Source organism: Colius striatus, chromosome 1 (genome assembly GCF_028858725.1).
Source record: "Colius striatus isolate bColStr4 chromosome 1, bColStr4.1.hap1, whole genome shotgun sequence".
Classification (NCBI taxonomy): Eukaryota; Metazoa; Chordata; class Aves; order Coliiformes; family Coliidae; genus Colius; species Colius striatus.
In genome coordinates, this window is record NC_084759.1 from 195,819,501 (window position 1) to 195,826,470 (window position 6,970).

Sequence of the window (6,970 nt, forward strand, 5' to 3'; positions counted from 1 at the left end):
TGGCCCATTGTGCTCATTTATAACACATTCTATTAGCATTAAGAAAATGGAAACATCAAAGTACATCCAGATTTTCATCACTTGTGCTTATTTTCACAAATCCTACATGCTGTTCTTGCTGCAGAACCCATGTAAAAGACAAGTAACATTTCAAGGCCCAATTCTATCAAGTGTTGAGTACTTCCACCACAGTGCTCAACTCCCTTTGTAAAGGGACCTAGGTAGCAAGGTAAGTTTTTGTATTACACTCCCCTTAATAAGTTCCCACTTATGTCTAGAAAAGTCAATCCCTCTGCAGCAAAACTATCTCAACAGGATTTCCGATTGACTGCACTGAGCTCCTTCTGCAGCATGCTGGCTCTTGCTATCTCACTTGCTGCACTCTTCCCTCTCCCTTTCTAGGGAACTTCACCACTGTACTCAGGGCAGTGAATTATGGTTCAAGAGCTGCTTGTCTGTCTACATCCCTTTGCCGTGTGCGAACTGTAGGGCAGAAGCATTTCCCAGCACTCAGGTCTGGATGTCTGTTTGTCTGAACTACCTATGTTGCAACAAGAGCCACCACCTTATTTTGGGTGCATAAGAACTGAAAAATCTACAAGCAAGGGCAATCTTTGAATATGCTGTACTTAAAAATCAGTGAGTCTGTTTGGATTTTGCTTTCTGCCTCCTACTTCTTCACAACCCATCTGTTGGATCTGTACCAGCAGTCAGAACCACATGACTTGCACTACAGGATGAAATGACTTTAAATGGCAACGTGGCACTAGTAGAGCATTAACATCTCAGCAGCAGACAGTGTGAGATTAATGTCACAATTAGCAAGTGGATGTTTGATATCTTATCCTCAAGGATTCATTGGACTTGTAAATCTGTAGGGGCTCAGTTTGGTGCTTGGTTGTTAGAGATGACAGGGATAATGTCAACAGACATTTACTGGGGCCTGGTGGAACCAAAAGGTTTCTGTTTGCATGAGCAGACTTTTTTTAAAAGATAGAAATCTTGTTATAGTCAAACACTAAGGTATATGTATGTAAACATTGTTTTATGGAACAACATGTAATAAACCTAAATTCAGTAAACAGAAGTTAAAAGCAACCCGATATTAAAAATGAAAAGGGGAAAGCTGCAGCTTCTTCATACTTGGGAGCTCAGAGATGAGAAGTTTAAGCAAATACTGTGGGCAAAATTCCTCACTGTTGTGTAAACCTAAAGAAAAAAATATAACAAAATACTGACCACTATTACCTGTGCAGACCCTGAACTGGGAAGTCTAAGGCATGGCAAAGTAGACCAGATTTTGAGAGAGCTTTCTGAATGCTACCTGTAAGTTAGTGCCCACAGGGCCCACTCTGCACTTAAACCAAAGAAAACCTCCTTAGATAGTGCAGGATGTAGCCCTTAAAAATGGGGGTACTGCTCTCCACTGCTGCAGAGTCAGCCAGTGAAACACTGCTGAATGCAAACTAACTCAGAAAATGAATGCTGCTGCCTAGAGCTAGACAGAGCATGGACATTCCCCATCAGGGAAGATTCTGTGATTTTCACCATTTGCCTTTGTTTTTGTTTTTTAACAGGTACTGGTGGTTCTTCACACATGAAAAGGGAAATAGTTGGGATCTAGCAAAATACTTTATTTCAACAGCAAGTTCTGTCTGAGCTTTGAAACTTTTCAGTTATAATATACCAAAAAAAAAAAAAAGAGTTTTGAAAGTGAAAAAATGGGTGCTCTTTAGTCTGAAAATGTACCTGTCCTTCATTTAATTCCCTCTCCTTAGAGCATGGCCACTTTTACCTGGTTTCTCTAGTTTCTGATCTCTGAAGCCTTGAAATTGTTATAGAAGTTTTTTTGCCTGCCTTGTGTGGCTTTTCAGAGGGTGATTTATTCAGAATTTCAGATTCCTTCTAGTATGAAAAACATTGGCTGTAAATGAGCTCTAAAGTAAATGACAGCTTGTTTATTTCAAAGAAGAGGTGTAATGTATTTTATTAAGATTGAAATGTCATTTTACTTTCATATAATTTCTACTTAGAGTCTCTAACTAATGGCTTCTATTTTTTTTTCCCCAGTGGAAGAAATCTTGGTTTTTTTCAACTATTCTCTGTTCTAAGCACGTTAGATTAAACAAAAAGATACATTCTTCAACAGATTTGTTATTGATCCCATGTAAAATAAAAACCAGGAAAAGAGTGAAGAAAATAAACTTAGACATTTACACACATATGTATGTAAAAATTCAGTGGAAATTCTCAAAGAGCAAACATATAAACTAACTGCTTGCTAATTGCTCTTCTATTACTAATCCAATATAAATTGAACATCAACTTTAAGCAGAACTCCTAAACGAGGTTTATATTGGCTTTCCAATAACAGCACAATATGGGAGAAGAAAGCTATCAGATCAAACTAAGCATGAGGAAAAAATATTCCTTTTTAGTACATCATGTTATTGATGTTAAGCAGAACAATCCACTAATTTTTAATTCCTGATAAGCTCTGATCAAAACTCAGTGGCATGACGTGATCCATCTATAACTACAGCAGGTGTAGCCCACAAAGCAACCAGCCACCAGTTTTATACAAAAAAAAAAATACACTTTGGGTTTCCTTTTTACAAATCTCCATCCACAGTCACAATGAACATGATGTGTCCTTAACCTGCAGCTCTTTAGCACAGCTTCAGCCAACACAAGCTTGTAAACATATCCTCAGCTCTATGTTCTTTCCTCTCATAAACCTAATAGAGTACAAGTCCATCTCCTTCCTCTCCCCACACACCTTGCTATCACAAAGCCAGCCAGTGAACAGTGCTCCTTGGTTTCCTCTTTTCTGTAAGACCCCATAGGAATGCATCACCTGGTTTTATAATTCATCTTACAGCTTCTTGTTCTCCTGCGTGGACAGGATTTGCACCTGTGGGTGAGCACAACGGTTCTGATCAATGAGTGTTCAGAATGTGAGTGCCCTTGGATCTTTGGTCTCAGATGATCCTCCTATGTGCCTCTTCAGAATTTATGATTTGTTTTTAATAGACTGTACCAAGGGTAAGAAGCTTTCACAGTGCTCAGCATCAGAGTCCCTCTGTCTGGTGATTTATGTGCCATTCTTATGCTTTTAAACTGTTACAGAAAACGGCTGTATTTATGGCAGCTTTTCTACAATGTTACAGAAAGTGGGTTTAGGACATGTAATGTATCTTACACATGCATATTATAGGGACAGGATATTAACCATTTCTGAGTGTCTTGCAACCTTCATTGACACTGATAAGATTTACATGTCCCAGTGGAAGAAAGAATGGACTGCAGAGTCTTCAATTCAGTTTATTAGAATGAGTGGCTGACTCAGAGCTGAGAGGAGGCATGACCTTTCCACATCAGTTGTTTGCTCCTAGGGCCGGTGTAGTAAACCTTCTCATAATCCCCAGGGAGAAAAATACTCTTCGGGTGTTTCTTGAGTAGCCCTTCTGTCCGTTTTGGCCCCAGCTGCTCCACAGTACAGTAGTTTCACTTATTTAACAGTTTTTTTCACATTTCTAGTGACTGAAATTTTTGTTAAATCGGGCCCTTGGGAAGGGTTTCTTCTTCAAAGCTAAAGCAGTGCAAAGGTAAGTACATCATAGGATGACTTGTCTTCTTTTCTGAGACTTTGCTCATTTACAGTTCTCAAGAAAGGAGCTAAGATATTATTTTTGTATCTTATGACCAAGGGAATAAAACACTGGAGCAGCTTGCCTCAAGAGGTTGTGGATGCCTCATCCCAGGACATGTTCAAGGCCAGGTTGGATGGGGCTTTGAGCAACCTGGTCTACTGAAAGGCGTTCCTACTCATGGAATGGGGGCTGGAACTAGATGATCTTTAAAGGTCTGTTCCAATCCAAACCATTCTATGATTTTATGATTCTTAATGTCTCTGTGTGCTTCTTGGGATCAGATGGAGGAAAACAGAAGAACAAACAGGGATGCAGCAAAAAGAAACTAGTTACAAGAGAAGAGAGGAAGAAGACTGACAGAAACCTAGGAAAGGGAAATTTAGAGTGCATACAGAGGTATTGAATTGCTCACGTGTTCCATAATCCAGATAAAACCTCACAGATTCACCTCCCCACAGCTCCTCTAGCTGCAAATGCTGTTGGTATTTGCCTGAGGGAAGGCATTTCACAGCAAGTTGTCCCCCCTGAGGTATTTGCTGGGAGTATGATGATCACGGTAAGGTTTTTTCTCTTCTTTGCCAGGAAGAGCATGATGTGGATGGCTGCTCCCTCTTTGTACTAGGGGCCATTTGAGCCCATTTTTCTGTTTGTTAACGTGCTTTACACTGATTTTTCTTCCTTGGTCCACAATTCCTGTGTTGCATCTAACTTCACTATTTATGATAGGGCTTTTACACCTAAGACAGTTTCCTTTTTTGTTATGTCAAAAACTTGGGTTTGCAGTGGCCTCACTGGTGAATTACTGATAGCCCCGAGGCCTCTGGTATTATCCCATGCTCAGCCACCACTGCTGCAGCATAACTCCACCTCTTCACGCTTCATCATTAGTCCAAGGTCACAGGTAAGTCGTTCCATACAGCTGGGTTACTCATGGTTCCTATTTATATAAACACTTTTTAGTCCCAGACGTTACACCAATTACACAAAGCTAAGCACAGCTACACCAAACGGGGTAAGAGCCACCTGCTTATTAGACAATTGCTGACACAGATAAACAAGCTGAAACAAAACTTGAAGCTAGTTGAGGCAAGTCCAGACAAAAGCCAACAAGCTCTCAGGCCTGTGTTAACTTTACACAAAGCCAGCGGCATGTAACCAGCAACAGCACTGCCATATCTATTAATGTGCGGGGCTATGCAGGGCATTCTTAAACTAAGAAGAGACTCAGACCTGGTAAGGGATTCCAAGGGGTCCAGTCCTTTCGTTACTATTTAATTTAATGATTTATTTTACATCTCTGAAAATGCTGTGGTTTAGCCCAAGCTCTCGGTCAGCAGGTCGGCGGGCCAGCTCTCCCCTCTTGGCGTCGCTGTTAAGGATGAAATGAGACGTTGGTCCGAGGCCGCTGCGCCGCCCGGAGCCGGCCGGCAGTGCCCGGCACGCCCTGGAGCCCCCGGCGCCCGCCCCTCGGGGCCCGCGGGCGGCGGCGGCGGCCCCTGGCGCAGCGGGGACATGGCGGCCCCTGGCGGCCGCGCCGGGCGCCTCTGAGGCCGAGGCGGGCGCCGGTTGCACAGGGGTCAGAGCAGCCCGCGGGGCGCCTGTGCCGTCAGGGCTTGGACGTCCATCCCCAGGGGAGCCCAGTGGCCCACCCACAGGCCCTTCTCTTGGAGGGACACAGTTATCATGGAATCACAGAATGATGGGGGTTGGAAGGGACGTTTAGAGATCATCCAGTACAGCCACTTGCTAAAGCAGGTTCACCTAGATCAGGTCACTTGGGAATGCGTCCGGGCAGGTTTGGAAACCTCCAGAGAAGCAGACTCCACAACTTACCTGGGCAGCCTAGGCCAGTACTCAAAGCCTGTTCCAGTGTTTAGAGCTTGAGTAGGATACTCAATCTGTACAGCTTGACCTGTGTTGACTTGCAGGTGTGGTGAAAGTCATCCAATTCCTTAAGCGTTTGCTTGAAGACGTGTGCTTGTTTGTGGATTTGTTTCTTATAGACCTTGGCTTTTATCATGCCACAAAGTCATTTATGTCACCACAGTATTTTAGTTTTTTTAATTTAAAATCAGATTTATTGCTGGAAATGAATCCAGACACCTTACCACTGTAAATCTAGAATTTTCAATACAGACAAGGAATTAATCAAGTGAAGCGTTACAGATCAGGCAGCAATAGAAATCCAGGCTGTGAAAAACAGATTTTAACTCTCCATTTCCTACTTCTACTGGGAGATCAGCACACACTGATGGCCTTGTGCATGTGGACAGCTCGCAGGACTCTTTCTCAGTGACCAAGTTGCCTATTCTAGTGCTTTCAATAGTTAGATGAACCAAAACACAGTGATTACATGTTGAAAATTAGGTTAAATATATTTTTAAAAATCATAAAAAAAACTCAGAAGGAAACATTCTGTCAGTTTCGAAAGCGAGTGTTGCTTCAACACCAAACTTTAAAATTCAGTTAAATGTATTGATAACTCCCATTCTATAACATAGCTAAATATTTTCAACAAGGACAAGTGCAGAGTCCTGCATCTGGGAGGGAACAACCCCATGCACCAGTACATGCTGGGAGTTGATTTGCTGAAAAGCAGCTCTGCAGAGAGAGACCTGGGAGTCCTGATTGATAATAAACTAACCATGAGCCAGCAATGTGCCCTCATGGCCAAGAAGGTCAATGGCATCCTGGGATGCATCAAGAAGAGTGTGGCCAGCAGGTCAAGGGAGGTTCTTCTCCCTCTCTACTCTGCCCTGGTGAGGCCTCATCTGGAGTCCTGTGTCCAGTTCTGGGCTCCTCAGCTCAAGAGGGACAGAGAAGCTGGAGAGAGTCCAGCGCAGGGCCATCAAGATGATCAGGGGACTGGCACATCTTTCATATGAGGAAAGGCTGCGGGAACTGGGGCTGTTTAGTCTGGAGAAGAGGAGACTAAGTGGAGACCTCATTAATATTTATAGATATCTAAATGATGGGTGTCAGGAGGTTGAGACATCCCTTTTTTTGACAGTATCTAGCAACAGGACAAGTGGTAATGGGATGAAGCTGAAACACAAAAAGTTCCACTTAAATATAAGAAAAAGCTATTTTACTGTGAGGGTGAGGGAGCCCTGGCACAGGCTGCCAAGAGGGATTGTGGAGTCTCCTTCCTTGGAGGTCTTCAAGACCCACCTGGACATGTTCCTATGCGACCTGATCTAGGTGAACTTGCTTCTGCATGGGGGTTGGACTAGATGAACTCTAAAGGTCCCTTCCAACCCCTATCATTCTATGAATCTATGATTTTTTGTAGTTGTGGTCACAGTAAATCAGGAGGA